The sequence below is a fragment of the Cynocephalus volans genome, chromosome 12 (genome assembly GCF_027409185.1).
Source record: "Cynocephalus volans isolate mCynVol1 chromosome 12, mCynVol1.pri, whole genome shotgun sequence".
NCBI lineage: Eukaryota > Metazoa > Chordata > Mammalia > Dermoptera > Cynocephalidae > Cynocephalus > Cynocephalus volans.
In genome coordinates, this window is record NC_084471.1 from 93,452,565 (window position 1) to 93,472,232 (window position 19,668).

General features: G+C 37.8%; 1 protein-coding gene across 6 annotated transcripts in view; it reads right to left on the reverse strand.

Moving 5' to 3' along the window:
- PLEKHA5 (pleckstrin homology domain containing A5) overlaps positions 1-19,668 on the reverse strand; it is a 236,786-nt gene that overhangs the window by 121,149 nt on the left and 95,969 nt on the right. The gene's annotated exons all lie outside the window — the stretch shown is intronic.

Sequence of the window (19,668 nt, forward strand, 5' to 3'; positions counted from 1 at the left end):
ACTGTAATTACTTTAACATACTTCAGTATAAACAGTGGTGAAGGCAGTTAGCTATTATGTTAAGTACACTATCAGTGATCCACATTCAGGGCAACTAAGATGACCATCAAACAAGAACTTCAAGTATCACTATCTAAATCTGTATCAGAGGGTTCATTAATTAGCATAAGGGATGTTGGAAATATTTTTTCATGGTGAGATGAGTGATATTCAAAATATGTGGTTGGCTAGAGGTCCTTGCATAAATTGGAAACAAGTATTTGGCTATCCCAGCAGCCAAACGCCTTCAGAGTAGTGGCCCAGAATAGAATTTCATTTTGTTCTTCATGCCTCTCAGTGAAGGACTCTGCTGCTTGAACCCATTAAGTTAGCTTATCCCTCTGTGAGAATACTGTTACATTTGGAGTTAATCTTTCATGTAAGGTGTTCTGTTGTGCCTAATGCCTAAAAAGTACACAGAGTAGAGACTTACTATTTTTACAGTTTAGATGAGTGTTTTTATACCTACTTGCTAATAATGTGTGTAGAAGAATTCAGTGTAGGACTTGTTTTCATGCACTAACACAACTGGGAGCAAGGCTGTGGGGTAGGAAACATACATAGATCACATATACCTGTAACTATCAGAGGGTAGTATAGGTACTTACTTACCAGAAGAACTAACAAAGGAAAATACCCAAATGCTTATCTCCTCTCACAACACACCTAAAAATTGTTTTGTATACTACAGTAACATGTGTACCATGCTTTGGGAAATGTCAAATTAAACGTGTACATTAAGAAGAAATTAGGGGGAAAAGGAGGAGCTACCTATGGAGTTCATGAAGGCAAGAGAAACTACGATGAGAGAAAGAAAAAGCTGCTCTGAGCATTTCGGGCCTCGGCTGCTTTAAGGCTCGAGCTGATAAGCGCATGGAGCAGGAGCCGGCAGAAGCCGCAGCTGTGCCCTTCAAATGGAGTTACTTGGAGGTGGCAGGGGAGAAGAGGGCCTTGGCGGCCCCAGGACAGCAAGACCACTAATAGGGTTCACGTGGACCCACGCAGGAGCAAGGAGCCAGAACAACTGAAAAAAAGGGAGCCATTCAGAAGCCGGTGAGTCATTGCAAGGGACCAGCGCATGGCCCGTCCCATGGGAAGTGTTTGCAGCACAGGCGGTGGGGGAGACAGGCCCACCAGGGGAACACTGGGGCACAGCAAGGACAGCTGATCTGCCCCCCAATCAGCACAGGACCATTCAGAGGAGACTGGCTGGGAATGCAGAATTGCATGGGGTGCAGTTTGATGAAAAAACTCAGGCCCAGATCAGAGATTCTACAGAACACAGATCCACCGGGTCTCTGGAGAGCCGGAAGTACCTACAAAGTCAACCATTAAACCCTGAGCTGCACAAAAGGACTTCCCTAGGGAAACAGCAGCAAAGTAGCAATTTAAACAACCACACAGCTCAAGTACTGGTTCCTAAAGGAAGTTCCCCTGTGTTAGAAGCAAAGGACAAAAATTAGTTCCGGACCAGGAACATTAACAGCATCTTGGGGCCTGCCTGGGAACTGGAGGCTTGAATCTGGGACCGGACCCCACTCCCACTTCCAGGCAAACTGCACCAGTGCGTCAGGGCCAGCCTGGGGACCTGAAGCATGGAGAAGAGGACTGGACCCCCCCTCCCACAACCAGGCACACCATGCCAGCACCTCGGAGCCCACTGGGGGACCCGGAGCATGGAAAAGGGGACTGGATCTCTCTCCCACAACCAGGCCCACCAAGCCATCGCCTTGGGGCCCACCCATGGTCCCGAGGCATGGAGAAGGGGATCAGACAACCCCTCCCACAACCAGGCACACTGAGCCAGCAATTTAGGGCCCACCCAGGGACCTAGGGTATGGTGTCGGGGACCAGACCACCCTCCCATAACCAGGCACAACATGCCAGCATCTCGGAGCCCACCCAGGGACCAGGGGCATGGTGATGGGGACCAGACCCCCTCCCACAACCAGACACAACATGCCAGCACCTGGGAGCCCACCTGGGGACCAGGGGCATGGAGAAGGGGACTGGACCTCTCTCCCTGACGGAGTTTGGATGTGTTGTCCCCTCCAAAACTCATGTGGAAATTTGATCTCCAATGTGGCAGTGTTGGAAACTGATTGAGTCATGGGGGCGGATCCTTCACGAATGGATTAATGCTCTCCCTGGGGGAGGGGGAATTAATAAGTGAGTTCTTGCTCTATTAGTTCCCACAAGAGCTCACTGCTTAAAAAGACCCTGGCACCTTCTCTCTCTTGCTTCCTCTCGCCATGTGATCTGCTTGTACCTGCCAGCTGCCGGCCACTTTCCGCCATAAGTAGAAGCAGCCTGAGGCCCGTGCCAGATGCAGCCGTCCCAGAATTGTAAGCCAAATAAACCTCTTTTCCTTATAAATTACCCAGTCTCAGGTAATTCTGTTATAGCAACACAAAACTGACTAAAACACTCCCACAACCAAGCACAAAAAGCCAGCGCCTCGGGGACCACCCACGGTCCCAGGGCATGGAGAAGGGGACCAGACCACCCTCCCACAACCACGCACACCACACCAGCACCTTGGGGCCTTCCCGGGGACCTGAGGCAAGGAGAAGGGGAACGGACCTCTCTCCCACAACTAGGCACACTGCACCTGTACCTCAGGGCCCACCCAGGGACCCGGGACACGGAGAAGGGAACTGGACCCTCTCCCACAACCAGGCACATGGCGCCAGTACCTTGGGCTCTGCCCAGGGACCAGAGGCATGGAGAAGGGGACAAAACACACCCCACAACCAGGCATACCGCCAGTGCCAAGAAGCATGCCAAAAAAAGCAGCCCCACGTGGGTGGCCCACCACAGCCACCACAATAACCACGGCTGCTGCAAAAGCAGCTAGACACCACAGCCATCACGCAGATGGTTCGGCAACCACTGGAGTATATTCACACAAGAAGAGTCACCAGCAGAGACAAAGAAAAGAAGAGGATGTCTCTTTCCATAAAACCCATTTCAGAGTGACAGAAGAAGCATCTGCTTTATGATATAATATTGGGGGACCTGATCACATCTCTCAGCATTGGACCGATCATCTAGGCAACAAGTTAACAGAGTAACCATTATTCTTTCAGAAGGAGAGAAAAAATCTAGGGCAATTAGAGGGGGGAGGGGGAGGGAATGGGGGAAAGGGAGAGGTTGGCCAAGGGGCATAAAGAATAATGACGATTTGTAACAATACATAAGCTAGTAATACTGATTTAATCAACATATCTCAATGTTCAACCCCAAAAATATGCATAGTCGATTTTGATTCAATAAATAAAATAAATTATTTTTTTAAAAAAGAAGAAATTAGCAACTACTAAATCTAACAAAACAAACGACTATGACTATGGATTGAAAGCCCCAGATTGCCCAGATGAGTTGCTGGTATTCCAAAGTATTAGTACATTATCTCACAATGAGAATGACTACATAAATATGCTTAAAGTACCTTATTTAATTTATTCTAAGTACTTTTTAGAAACAAAAACAGGGCCGGCCCATGGTTCACTTGGGAGAGTATGGTGCTGATAACACCAAGGCCACAGGTTTGGATCCCTATATAGGGATGGCCGGTTGCTCACATGGGAGAGCGTGGTGCTGACAACACCAAATCAAGGGTTAAGATCCCCTTACCAATCATCTATTAAAAAAAAAAAAGAAGAATAAAATAAGTAAATAAATAAACATTTTAACAGCTCTGAAATTAAGAGGCTTCTTACATCTGATGGTATTTTATGATTACTATTCACTAGGCGGCAATTGTGATATCACTATCATTAACTGTTTACGCTCAATCACCAAAAGCACAGTGTGTATCAACAGCTTAGAATAAAATCCTAGAGACAACAGCAGAGTACACCTTTTACCCTTAGGACCCAAATGGTTGTGGAGAGGAAGCACTCAGCAACATTTTGGATGAATTAATCAGAAGTAAGTTAGGCCTACCTAATTATAAAGCACACAATAACTGAAGGAAAAAATTTCACTCACATCTAATGTTCTTCCCTCCCCCATAAAAAACCCCAAATATTTATCTAATAATATCCCTTGTATTAAATGAGCTGATTCACTGAGCAAAAATTTAAGACCAAATTAAAGCAAACTAGCTGCGACCTCTCCAAAGCACGGTGTTTGATGATGTGAATACCTGTGGCAGGGTAATCAGAGGCTCCCCCACCCTTCCCTTCTGTGTTACACTTGACCCAGCTGCACATATTTACATTATCTGCCTGGCTCTCATAGGCATTTGAACTTGTCATCTCAGAATTAAAGAGTAGCTAAAAGAAAGCCTGATGTGCCTGTATTTCAAAAAATATTTACACCTCCTTGTGACTCAAACATATATTTTCTCTGGTAATGTTTTCTATCTCCCCTTATATATTATTAATTTATTATTTTTTAAAATAAGCCATTTCCAATGTCATAGGAAGAGGCTGGTTGTGAATAAATGGAAGTTTCTAGGACCTGAACCAGTTCTTCCCTTGTTCAATATTTCAGGCAACAGTTATCGAGTGTGAATAGCAATGGGGGTGGTGCATGTGTGAGTGCACTCTGTAATTCCTAAAGCTGAGAACTAACAAATCATTAAATTAGGCTCTGCTCACATTTTTAAAAAGGCATTTCTACCAAGACTTTCACAAAGTACAAAAATATTTGGTGCATACAACAAGACAAATTGTAGTCACTAATTAGGAAATAAACACAAACATTCCTAAATCCAAACCATTTGTAGTTTTGAGGATGTTCAGACTATAATCTCAAAGAAAGCTGGACCCGTAAAACACATAATTTTTTTTTATTAACTACAGCCCATAGTTGTATTCACATTCCCTTAGTTTTTACTTAATGTCCTATTTCTGTTCCAGGATACCACAGTATATACCTTAGGCTCCTCTTGGCTGTGACAGTTGCTCAGACTTTCCTTGTTTTTGAAAGCATGTACAGCATGACAGCATGTACAGCTGTTTCTTTTGTTTCTAGCCTTACAGACTCCACTCATTTGCAAAGTTAATTAGACCAGTACCTTTCTGCTCCATTCCCTTCAGTAAGGTGTGTCATACATTTGTAATAGGTTCTTTTGTCATAGTCTGCATTCTTTTTTTTTAATAAGAAAACTTATAACAAATTAATTTTATTATTTAACGTGCTGGGAGAAGGCAAAGCACAGGGAAAATCACTGGAGAATAATGTCCCAAGTGTGCCATATTCCAAAGGAGGTACAAAGTTTATATACCAGTGTTCATGAGAGCAGGTGGGAAGAGGTACAAGCCCCAGAACAATGGCTTAAGACCAGGTTTCTCTAAAGTTATGGGGGGAGGTGTTGTTACAGGCAGAAGAAGGACTGTCTTAGTCTGCATTCTACCCTGGGATCCCTAGACCTCCCAAACAATTTTTTTTACATACAGACAGGTTTCACTCTTTGTGCTGTAAAGAAGTTCAGTGGTTTTTGACAAAAGCATGGTGTCATGTAACCACAACTAACAGTATCATACAGAATAGTTTTACTACCTTAAAAATCTCCTGTGCTTCACCTACTCAACCCTTCCTCCCATCCCCCAATCCCCTGATCTTTTTACTGTTGCTATAGTTTTGTCATTTCCAGAACATCTATGGGAATCATACAGCATGAAGACTTTCAGACTGGCTTTTTTCACTTAGCAATATGCATTTAAGATCCATCTATATCTTTTTGCAGTTTGATAGCCCATTTCTTTTTATTGCTGAATAATATTTCATTGTTTGGATGTACTACACATTATTTATCCATTCGCCTACTCAAGGACATCTTGGTTACTTTCAACTTTGGCAATTATGAATAAAGCTGCTATGAACATTCACATGCAGGTTTTGTGTGGACATAAGTTTTTAACTCATTTGGGTAAATACCTAGAAACAGGACTGTATGGTAAAACTATGTTTACCTTTGTAAGACACTGTCTGTCTTCCAATTTTGCATTCACACCAGCTATGAATGAGAGCTCCTGTTGCTCCATAACCTTGCTAGCAACTGGTCCTGTCAGTTCTTTGGATTTTAGCCATTTTAATAGGTGCATAGTGATATCTCAGTTATTTAACTTCCAATTCCCTGATGACAAATGTGTTGAGCATCTTTTCATATGCTTATTTGCCATCTATGTATTTTCTTTGGCAAAGTGGCTATTCAAATCTTTTGCTCATATTTTAACTGGGTTGTCTGTTTTCTTATGGAGCACAGATATTTTTTAATAAAAGAATTATGTTTTGTTCAGATTCACATCATTTGGTAGAGAACAGACTATAAATCAGTCCCATCAATTTGTCTAGGTCAGCATTTCATCTAGGAAACAATAACAAACAACTTGAGTCTTCAGTTTGCTTCCTTTTTAAAAGCAGCACAAAGGGCCGAGCCCGTGGCGCACTTGGTAGAGTGCTGCGCTGGGAGCGCGGCGAAGCTCCCGCCGCGGGATCGGATCCTATATAGGACTGACCAGTGCACTCACTGGCTGAGTGCCGGTCACGAAAAAAAGACAAAAAAAAAAAAAAAAAAAAAAAAGCAGCACAAAAAAATGGAACCAATCCAAAAGTTAGGGTTAATGATTAAGAGATTAAGGTACATTCATAGAAGTAGCGTACTACAGAGCTTTTTATATGCTCATTATAAATTCTGACCACATTTCAGCTGGATAAAAGTTCTAGAGTTGTAATGTTTAAAATATAAGCCACGTACATAGCATATTGGTCCACTACCAGAACTTTGGCAAACATCTATGTTTTATTTTCATACCTCTATCAAGCTTAATGATGTAGACTGCAAATGAGTTAACTGATAACTTTTCTCAAGAGATATTGGACATTTTATCTGAAAATGTGGTTAACAACAACTAAAAGAAAATTAACTTCTCTATTTTCTGTGGAAATTACAACTGCATTCAATGAGTAAGTGAGATGGATGAAAGCATTCAACCAAAGGTAAAAAAGAAAAAAACAAAACAAAATTGAGGAATTTTACTTTCTCTTTGTGTGAATTTGTTTTCTAAAGAAAAAAATCTTTGGCAAGAGTATTAACTGCAGTTCTATAGTGTGCTTGACAAAACCAGAGAAAAAAGTGTGTCTACGAGATGTTCTTTTTTTTAAATGATTCCCCCATCTGTTTCCACAAAAACAAATTATATAAAGATTGCGTATTGGATATCTTTCCCTGAATTATACCAGACATTCAGGCTATTAGGGAGAGGATAACCACCTTTCCCCTCTAAAATTCCACAGGATTGTACTGGCCACCCATGACAAAATAAATAAATAAAATAAAATTCCATAGGAAAAAAATTACCTTAAACCTAAGACTAAAAACAATTTAACTGTATTTTTAAAACAAAGGGATATGTAAAATGTTACATTTGAAAGGACGAGTCGACACCAGTTGATGATCCACCGGAGAGAGCTCGTTTATTAGGCAGCACACACACATATATATAGGGCTTTAAGGGAAGCTGATTGGTTTAAAATACAATCCCTATTTCGCATACCGCATGGGGCTTGCGGGGGAGCTGATTGGCGTGCGAATTCGCGCGGGCGGGAAGGAGAATGCGGAAGAGAAGGGCAACCAGCGCCATGATGGGGTGTGGCCGAGAAGGGCTTATGTGATCAGGGTGTGATCCCTTGGGGCATTTGGGTTCTTACAACATTAATAAGCTTATTATTAGATACTTATAGATAAACTATAAGTATTCAATGTACAGTAAATAAGTCTTTCTATCTAAATTGTGATTGTCAATTCAAGGGAGGAATTAAAAAAAGAGTGAAAGAGACGTAATATGGAGTAGCAATGTACAAATGATTCACAAACCTTTTACAGTTGTTTGTAAAAACAAAACAACACACACATACCCACACACCCCCAAACAAAAACCAGAAATAAATATAACCCTACCTGATTAAAAATAGAAGCATAATTGACAGATTTCTTATGTTTAATTCCATCTCAAGTTTGGAAATATATTTTAAAGCATTTTATATTATGTCTTACTACACACATAGCTTCCCTTTAAATGAATAATTAATTAGAGGTTTTTTTTTTTTTTTTAAATACAGAGACATATAGAAAAACGTAGAACAAAACAGGTCATTGATTCATTGCCAAGGATAATCTGGTACACAAAAATAAGTAAATGCAATATATACACATGATTAGATAATTCAAAAGCTATTCAGAAAGCCTTTGTATCAACTGCTTCAGATATACAAATTACTGAAACACCCTCTTCCTTTTTACTGGTGCAAAATAAATCATAAAACGTTAAACATATTTTTTTACAGAGCAAAAACAGTTTATGGAGATACATTTCTATTCCATAGCATTTTTGGATATTGTTGCTAAGATCACGAATTTTTAAATATAGAAGAGTATGTTGTTATCTGTTGTTCTTGTTGGGGCTACTGGAATTAAAGTTCCTTCCCCTAGCAAGAATAAAACATATCTACTTGAGTATTTAGCATTCAAATCCTCACTCCTCTACTGTTCTTGCCAACTAGATTAAACTGGGGATACTGGTTCCAAAATCCAAAGATGCTCAAGTCCCTTATATAAAATGATGTAGTAACTGTATATAACCTATATATATCCTCCCATATACTTTAAATCATCTCTAGATTATTTATAATGCCTAATACAATGCAAATGCTATGTAAATAGTTATACTGTATTGTTCAGGCAATAACGACAAGAAAAAAGTCTGTACATGTTTAGTACAGTAGCAACAGTCCACTTTTTCTTCCTGAATATTTTCGATCTGCAATTAGTTGAATCCATGGATGTGGAACCCACAGATATGGAGGGCTGACTGTTCAAGGAAGGTTAAGAGCTGGGATTTAGGCAAAGATAATTCAAGTTCTATCACATGACACTGTAGGAGTAAACATTTTGAGCAAAAATTATTGGTAACCTGCTACAACTCTCTGTGGAGCACTGTCTGATACATCTAAAATAATGCTATTTGACAATCCCATCCCTCTCTGATTCATGTTCCCAACTTCTAGAGAGGCTAGTTACTTTTCCACTAGCCTTAAGTGTCTCAAGGAGTCTTGGTAGATAATCTTACTTTCTAAATTACTGAAATAACTGCAACCATTTGATATGCTCTCTCAATTACTACTATTGCCGTCTGTGATAACTAGCCTCCAAGATGGCACCCAATGATCAACAGCCAAAGTCACTTAGCTGAACTGCAGCAATTTACTAACCCACAGAAATGTTTATTGTTTTCAACACTGCATTTTGGGATGATTCTTTTACGCAGCAATAGGTAGGTTAATGTAATTTATTTAATTTTTCCTAAAGCATCCAAATATTATGTAAGTCCTCTCAAATTTAAGAAGTGCTCTTCCTTAAGTTCTTCTGTTTTTCTTTTGCCAAACTCCTCTAGAGACTGCACACCAATCATGCTACTAAAACTGCTTTCTTAAAGGTCAATCAATATTCTCATAATTGCTACATCGATGTCCTCTGTTTCTTTCTCATCTCTTTGATGTCTATGCAGCTTTTGACAATCGAAAATCTTTACATTCTTGGTTTCCATGGCATTGCATTCTCCTTAGCACTGACACAGGGTGTCAGGAATAATTTTCTAACTTTCTTCATGCGCTGTATTTTTACCCACACCTCTTAAACATCGGAATTCTAATTTCAGTTCCCACCTTTTCCCACATTAGGCATGATGATAGCAACAACAACAGTAACCAGCACAATCAAAGTTTATTGAGCACTTATGTGCTAGGCCTCATGCCAAGCTCTTCACATATCAATGTACCCTATATTTAGCCTTCTTATTAACTCCTTGGTGCCTAAATATACGAGGGACTTCAAAAAATTCACGGAAATATATAATTAAGATAATGTGAAACTTTCCATGAACTTTTTGATGTACCCTTGTACTCTGAAATTCTAGGAAATTTTCTTCCCCTTTCTAGTAGTGAACTGCATTCCAAAGGCCTTATTCTCTTGTTACCATCGGTTCCCCAGCATTTAGAACAGTGCTTGAATATAGTAGGTGTTTATGGAGCACAGAGTAGGATACTTGTGCATAAGTGATTGAAAGACCCCACATATCCCCTTCTATTAACATATTTATTGATAATAATGTTTAAAAATCATAACAGGGTTGAATCATATGGCATTGCCATTGTCGAAGGTCAAAAAAAGTCAAATATTGGCAATTGTATTTACTTTAGACAATATTTTTGAAGACAGTTTCAGTGTTATGACTACAAAATACAATCAAAATAAGTCCATCAGTAGTTACATGTAATAATAATATTGAGAAAAGAAGTTTTGGAGGACACTTTCTTGAGGAGAGAGAAAAGGGAAGAAAGATTAGAAGCATCCCAGGTTAACATATTAAAAGGTAACAGCAGCAGGTAGACAATGGGCAGCATATGCAAGCAAATATGATACAAAAACCCTATGTCCTACCTTCATTTCCTCCATGTTCTAGTAGTGGTCCCTGGACTACAGCCAACCAGGCAGTGAATCCTTTATGTAGTAAAGGCTCTGCTATTATAGAAAATTTAACCACCAGAAGGATCACATTAGTTCAGAACCTCTAAGAATCACCTATATTAAGATGTGTCCAATATTATTCTCTTAGCTGTTTTTCAAAGGCAGATGTAAGGAAAAGTCTGCCTGTTTTGCTGCAAAATTTCTGCAGGGCAAATTGTCTATTATACCACCCAGTGTTCCTAAATAAAAACCCCATGAGAAATTCTATTCAAGGAAAATCTCTCTCTCTGGATGAACCAATACGCCTCTTCTTTCTGACAGTATGGTAACTTAGATCTCCCTTTTACATTGGGAAACAGAGCTAAAACTGAAGTTCAATTACAGCAATACTATTTACTTTTACATTTAGAAAGTTTGAATTTTATGATTTTCTTTACTTCTGAATTTATCTATCTTTATTTTATTGATCATATTATTTTTTTATTATGTTTTCTAGAAAAAACAATATAAATAAATGTAACTCATACCCAAGTCAACATTATACAACCCTTTCTAATAAATCTTATTTATAAGTTGTTTTGTTAAATTATCATTTTACCTTTGAAAATACAAATTTAGTCTGAAAGCCAAAACCCAGCACTTTGTTGAGCTATTGATATTATACTTATCAGCAGGGCCTATAATCTTATTATACAGTTTAGAACAGATTTTTTTTAAAACTTGCTGAATGATTTGAGATTTCTTTAAAACTGCTACATTTTTAAAAGGGGACTCAGAGAGTAGATTGGGCCCTTTATATGGCTTATTTTATGACATGTTCTCAGAAGGATATGAATATATGGTTTCAAATACAAAAATCCTTTTTAAAAAAAATATAACTCAAAGTGCTGGTTGGGGGTGGGGTGGGAATGCTGTTATCCAAACTACATATACGCAACCTACATACACACTCATACACCAGGCTAAAATCTCAGCTGTTAACATATTAGAGGCCATATTTTCTTGGCTATCTCTGCATGCTAGAGAGCACTAAACACTCAATAGTTACTTAATGTCTGGATTCTGTTATAGCTACTGTATTATTTATAACTCATAATATATTTTTATATTTCACATTAAAAAAAAAAAATCTATTCAATAGCTCTAACAAGCTTAACTGACATGGAGATTCCAAATACTGCAAAAGAAGAATTAGTATTTTGTAAGCAAATAAATTCTGGAGAAAGAATAAAAAGAAAGAGCTATGCCTCCTTTCAAAGAAAGCAAGCATCTACCCGTGTGGATTGACATGATTAACATTTTCTAGTGTACGGCTTCAGATAGTCTCTTTACACCATTTGGCAGGCAACGTTTTCACTTGCTTTCATTCTCCCTTCATCAGCTATTCTAAAATCTTTGCAATTCTACTTGATCACTACCTAATCAATCCCATGCCTCCAAGTAAATATTTGTTGCTCTACAGTCAAATCTTAACTATAGTTATGCCCATTCTTTCTTCTTTCTTTCTCCAAGTCTTTAGAAGATGAGGTGCCCTCTCTTCATTACATATCCTTGACCTGTTTTCTTCTCAACTTCACTGGGACCTTGTTCTAACAACTGGTTCTTCTCTCCGTCTTCAACCTCTTCTCTCTACTGGCTCCAATTTCCCATTACTTCAGACCTTCCTATTCTTTGATGCAGCATGTCACTGAATTTCTCTGTTCCTTCTCAGGCAAAAAAACCACATCACAGTGGTTGTTTGCACTTCCTCACTCCTGCCTACTCCCTTCACTCATCCACTAACTGTAATCTTACTTCTGTTCTCCCGTCTCCCTCAGTGAAGGGCCCCTGATCTTCCTAATTGACAAAGTCAAAGGATGCGTCTTAGTCCTCATCTCACAGGACTGATGTGTAGCACTTCATACAGTTAACTCTCCTTTCTCCTGGTTCTGCCAATCTCAGTCCTCTGGTTCTCCCATGCAAGCCATTTCTGCTAGGTCCTCTCTGCTGGTTCATCATTCCTTTGCCCATCAGCTAGACATCGGTTTCCTTTAAGGTTTTATCTTCACCCCTCCTTCATTTTACATACTCCAGCCTTAAGTGATTTAATCTATTCCTTATTAAATAACTCCTATTATCATTCAATAACAATATTGATGTTTTAATTAAACCTACACATTTGTATTAGTCAGGGTTCTCCAGAAAGACAGAACCAACAGGATATGTATATAAATATATGAGAGGGGATTTATCAGGGGAATTGGCTCACGCGATTATGAAGGCGGAGACGTCCCACTATAGCTGTCTGTAAACTGGATGACGCCAATGTGGCTCAGTCCAAGTTTGAAAACCTCAGAACCCAGGAAGCCAATGGTGTGATTTGCAGTCTGAGGCCAAAGGCCTAAGAGCCAGAGGTGCTGCTGGTGTTAAGTCCTGGAACCCAAAGGATGAAGAGTTTCGAGTTCTGATGCCCATGGGCAGGAGAGAAGAGTGTATCCCAGCTCCAGTGGATGGAGTGAGAGATTTGTCTTTTTATCTGTTTTTGTTCTCTCTAGACCCCCAGTGGATTGGGTGGTGTCTGCCCATACTGAGGGCAGATCTTTCCCAACCAGTCCACTCACGCTTACATGCTAATCTCTTCTGGAAACACCTTCACAGACACACCCCAAAATAATGCTTTACCAGGTTTCTAGGCATTCCTTTATCCAGTCAAGTTGACACCTAAAATTAACCAACACAACATGTGTATCTGTTGCCCTGATATTTTTTTCTTGCTCAGCAGGGCCCTGTATTCAATTTCTGCTTCTCTCAATAAAAGGAATACCCTACCCATATTTCAAACTTAAAATGTCCAAACTTCTTTATTCTTAATTAAACCTGTTTCTTTCGTAAATTTCTCATCTCAAATACAATCCAAACACTACAGAGTTCTTGCCTTAGGTTTCCTAACCCCTAATCTAGTCCATCAAATCCTAAGATCCTGTCTCCTTAAGTTCTACTGCATCTATCTCCTCTCCATTTCTGCTGACAGTTTAAAATCCTTGTCCCATTTTCAACTGCACCATTTTGGACATTAAGGAATCTATGTCCAATCTTCTCCCTTCCTTTGACTTATCCATGTTTATCTTTCTAATACACAAATGTGTCCTGTTCTACTCCCCTACTTAAACCCTTAGAAACAACCCAACAAAGCGTACAGAATTGTCTCTGCGCCTTGGCACGGAACACAATGCTATTCTGATCTGCCTTCTTCATCTGCCTGCACTCCCTGCCTCCAAGCACCTCTCATGCAGTACTCTAGCAGCAATGAATTACCTGTTCCCTGTGATCCACAGGCCTTTGATCTTGCTTTTCTCTCTTTCTAGAATGCTACCCACCCCTGCTTTTCTGTTTAACAAATCCTTACTCACCCTTCAAAACCTAACACAGGCACAATCTGCTCTGGGAAGGAACCCACCCTCTCAGCTCCCTGGGCAGAAGGAATTGTGCCTCACCTGTATGTACCACCTCACACAGTGCACATATTCCCCTCTTACTATACTCACCACCTGCTTCAGAGGTATCAGTCACCATCTTTGAAGATTTAGGTCACCTGAGTCTACAATGTGTAAAGAACTGTGTTTATTTAATTATTTGACAGAAATGATCTCTTTATCGACCCCATTCTTCTACTGGATGGATTGGGAGCTGTCTGGGATTCACCAGAACCTAGTACAGGTACTAGAACAAGATTGAAAACAGAGTCCTCCAGTTTAGAGATTAAGAATTTTGGAGTTACATAGATCTGGGTTTAAATCCTGGCTCTGCCACCTACAAGGTCTGTGAATATGAAACGAAGAACCATTCTCAACATGTTTTCCTATTTCTGAAGTGGGGATAATAATATCTTCCCTCATAGGTTGATGAATTACACGAGATAACAGGCACTCAATAACTGCTAATATGACAAGTATATATGATGTTTGACGCATTTACAAACATATTGGTCATGCAACATTTCAAAAGTTAAACAAATAAAAAACGTACTTACCAACACATTTACTTGATTAAATAATGTTTTAACAGTTGCTTTATATTTTTGTATCTCTTTTGACTTTGGTTAATAGCTGCCCCATGTTTAAAATCTTTATAATCCTTGTAATAGAAAGAAGCATGAAATCACTAATTTCATCTATTTTCCCAAACTCAATATGACTGAGTTCCAATTACTTCCTCTACCTCAAAAACTCTGGAGCTTTAAAACAAAATTAAAAAGAAAGTAACCTAAAGACAGACTAAATTAACAGACATTAGAAAATCAGAAAACAAAAATATAAATTAGATACGAAAAAGTCATCTGATGTCAAGATAGCCATGATCCAATAGCATCAGGTTAAAATGGAACACACAAAAATCAAGAGCCACCAAAATATCATATTAAAATAGTAGGATTATGAATAATCTTTCACTTTTCCTTTTAACTCGTTCATTTCTTAACACTTCTTATTTTTTACTATAAGAATGCATCACTTTTCCCAACAATTTTTTTTTTGAAAAAATAAACTGTCAGGTGAAAAGGCAAAATTATCAATTATATATTCCATATAATCCCAACTAAGAAAGTCACTAAGGTTGTGGTAATCTGTTACAGCAGTCATAGGAAACTAATTCAACTGTCCTATTAACTTAAAATAACAGAAATTTACTCTCTCACAGCCCCAGAAACCGAGGTGTTGGAAAGGGTTCAGAAGACCCTGCGGGATAATCAGTTCCTCTCCTCTTCCAGCTTCTGGTGGCTGCCAGCATTCCTCAGCTTGCAGCCCCATCATTCCATCTCTACCTCCACAATCACACTGCTTTCTCTGAAACGTGTCTGAAATCTCCTTCTCCACACCTCCCCTTATGAGCACACTTGTGATTATATCTGCTATACCTCCCAGCCCCCAAGATCCATGAAAATTTCCTTGCCTCAAGGTTCTTAATTTAATCACATCTGCAAAGTGTTCTGTCATATAAAGTAACCTTCACAGGTTATGAGGATTAAAACAGTATCAGCACACACCCTGAGGGCCAGTATTGAGCTTGGGTGGGAGAGGAGTGTATGTCTTATGAGACTCAAGAATACAGTGTCAAGGGGCAACTCTCTGCTATCTACTACTTCTTTTTTGCTATTCATTATCTAGCTGATTTAGGTATAAAAACTGCTCCTACTGCTCTTATATCCCAGCCCTGACACTATTCCCTGGATATTGCTAAAACTCACTCTCTTAGTTACATTATCAACATCGTATAGCTTCTGTTAATCTTTTTTTTTCTTTTTCTCAAAGGAATTAAATCCCAGAAGCTTCTGTTAACCTTAAGAACAATTTTACATAGAAGAAAATACCACCTAGATTCAAATTTGTTTTAACAAAATCATAGTTAGTAGGAGGAAAAAAAGAAACTGAACAATGTATTATTTCTCTTTAAATTACTTACAAATATATGACATAAATCTAACATTAAAGGAAAATCAGATATATAATGTTAAACCACTCTTCTCACTTTCCCACAAATAACAAATGTACAATACAGTAGATATAAACACTTCACACACAGAACAAATTTTTTAATGTACCGGTGATCTCTTTATTCTTATGTTAGACAGTGAGTATATGGATATTCTTATTCATATCCTTTGAATGTAATTTTTTACAATAATTATTTTATAATTTTTAAGTATTAAAAAAAGAAAAAGGGTACAACATAGTCTTCCTCCATAAACCCTAGAAAACACCCAATGTACTAAGCTTTAGATTAACGTCTAAAATTACATCATAGAATGCCACTGTTAAAATTAATAAACAGATCAATTCTTTGAATATGAAAAAAGTCTTGCTTCCTTATTAACTCTCTGGAGAAATGGAGGAAAAGTAGTGAAAATGAGAGCATCTCTGACCAATCAGTAACCAGATAATGCTGATTAAGTCTTCCAACAATCACATCCTCTGCTCTACAATTTCTATTTGTTCCCGTGGAAAGATTTTTTGCACTATTTCCTAAGATTAAGTTATCCATCTCCCAAATGAATTTGACTAGCTAGATGTTAACTGCTGCAATTGTCCCTTTTTTGCCACTAGCAACTTGTCCTCAAAGGAAAGATATGTTTCTGATATGCTGATAAAATCACTTTTAGTATACAAATCATACCTTCTTATTGACTTAAACTGTAATTTCAGAAATTTAGTTGCAAAAAAAAGTACAGCTCCAAGGGAAATTTATGCTTATATCCAAAACACACCTTCTTTCTGACAGGTGGAAAAAAAAAAATCCCATCCTAGTTCATCTAAACTGGAAAAGAAACTAAAGATGTGTGCTAGACAGCAGACAAGCTGTGTCTACCAGACATCGCGAAGACTGGGTGAAGATCCTCATTCTTAATCCTGAATCTCTTTCATTGGAAATCATCCATGCTAAATGAGGGATAGGAGGAGAATTTCATCTGTATTAATAAGTCACAGATCCTGTGTTCTACACTTGCGGTTTTCTATGTTTACAAAATAGATTTTAGACTTATACTTGATAAACTGAAAATGTTTAGAGTGAGTTAGGCAGTTCTGAACGTACAGATGACACTCACTGAAAGAACCTCATGTGATAGCTGCTAGCAGAGCTCAGGATGTGTGAGTCCAGGACTAATGTGAAGAAATATCAAAACAAACCCAAGAAACAGTAAATCCCAAAATATTATTCCTAGACTAAATGTTTGAATACAAGAGAGTACTTAATAAAAGGCTGCTGAGAAGAATAATGATGAGAATATAACTATTAAATCAGGAACTACGATCAAGACAGGTTTACAACCTGAAATGGACTAGGTGAATCTAGGCACTGAGGAAATTATAGACTGAAGCTAAAACTCATGGAAATCTGCTGAGAGGTTAGCAGCCATCTATTAATGGTCTAAATTAAAGAGTACTAATGCGACTATATACTTTTTGACTTACCTGTGTTAAATCATCTATACCCCTGAGATCTCATTAAAATAAAGTAGTTTTATATCAAGTCAGCTAACTGACCTTGAATTGGCCAAAAAGCTACTGTTAGAAGAAATATACTAGAAAGAAGCCAAAGTACAATGGCCATGGCCATAAAAACATAGTATTTGAGATGCTTTTTCTACGTCAATCCATGCACCATTCAATCTCTGATAGCTGAACAACCTTGCTATTTAAGAACTGCACTGGGGCAGGTGAATTTAAATTTTCAATGGACCTTAGAATTTCAGAGTTTGGGGTACAAATAATTACAAAATTCTATCACGGTCAACAAAATTCTTTACAGTTAAAAGATCCCTGTCAATTCATGTTACATTATCAGTTCATTTGTGGAGATTACATAATGGTGTCTAATAATTTTAATGTGTTTCTTAAACAATAATTGTACAAAAATGGTTTGTTTTTAAAGAACCAATCGTGTGCCGGGCACTGCTGAGTTTCCACTAGTTTAAGAGTTCATACTTTATTAAATGTGATTTTATTTAACATTGTTTTTATAGTAATACAAATAAATTTGAGTAATTTCTTTACCAAAATCTTCATCACTTTGTCTACCATGCCAAACACAGCTAGAACATACAGGTGCTTAGCAATTACTCTGTTTATTGAGTTGGCTTAAAAACATAGACTCTTTTAACATTTTATCATGTATACACTCTATTACAGTTTTTTAAAAATATTATATTATTGTAAAGAGATTACAAATATATTATTATTTATAAATCTGTATACTTCTGTGAGTCTGGTATTTCAAATAGGATAGTTAATATTTTGAAAAAAATTTAATACAGAAACTATGTAATTGGAAAAGAAATTAAGGAGACAAGCATTTATTGAACACACTTTGTGACTAGCATTATGCTAGGTTCTTTATATAAAATTTGATTCTCACAAACCTACAAAAAAAAGTGGACATTTCTGAGGATAGGGAAATGAAGACACTTGCCTACATTCACAAATGGCAGAAGCTAGATTAGAACCCAGGTCCACCAGATTACAAATACCACTTATTGCCCGCCACAAAATCATATCTTTAAAATTAATTAGTTTCTGCACAGGAGTAATCTAAGAGTAACTTTAAGAGAATGAGTGGAAACTCTTGAGAATTATCAAAATCTTTACCTGGTCACTATTTTATCCCAAATCCTTCATGACTACACTCCTAGTATAGTGTACACTCCTAGTGGCTTTCAAAAATGCAATTTTAGCTTATATCACTATTACTACTATTACCTAATCTATCATACATTTTATGTCCCATTACCTTCTAATTCTAAGATCACAAGATGGAAGATAAAAGCAAACTCACAATTCATCCTTCACTTATCCAGATAGTTCCATATAAGAGATTATATTCAGAATTATGGAAATGTTTGATACCATGTGTAGTTTTTCCTTCCAAACGTAAACAACTTTCTAAAGAAAATTAAGTTCCAGAGTAATGTTCTGAACAAGATGTTAGAGGACAAATAGTTCCGCTACATAAGCCCTTATAGACTGTTACAAACTTCCTTGACCACAAACTCCATTTTCATGTAACACCATTTAATATCTTTAAGCACTATGGACCTTCATAAAAGTTAAGGAAATAAGTGCTCCTTAATTGGTAGATACTAAGTTAAATAAGTGAATAGATGGATTTAATCGTTTGGAAATGAACAAAATATATAGGTGTTTGATTAATCTTTAGAAACTTGGCAAAGAGATCCTTGCCATCAGTATTTTATTCTTTCCATATTCTTTTTTCATTTTCCCAGTATTTTCCATACTTTTCTTTAATAGATCTTCTATGAAGATCTATGTTGAGAGGTAAATGGGACTAAATACAGAAGAGAAACCAATATAAAGTCGATTTTGCTGAGAAAATTTCATGATTTCAGTAAATATGGGGGGAAAGTTAAAATCATATCGGTCACCTTTTAATTAAATAATATACATGTAATGTGTATTTCCGGCAAATCAGTTTCAAAGACCACAGAGGACTCATATATTTTACACATTTGAAATATTTTAAATTAAAAAAGGAAACCATTAATATAATTTTATAAAAGCAACACTTGCTTGTTTTCTCCCCACAGCTACTGGTGAATAACTTATAGCCCTCATGAATCTTTGTCACAGTCCATGAAATAATCTTATTACTTAAGAAACCTTAAA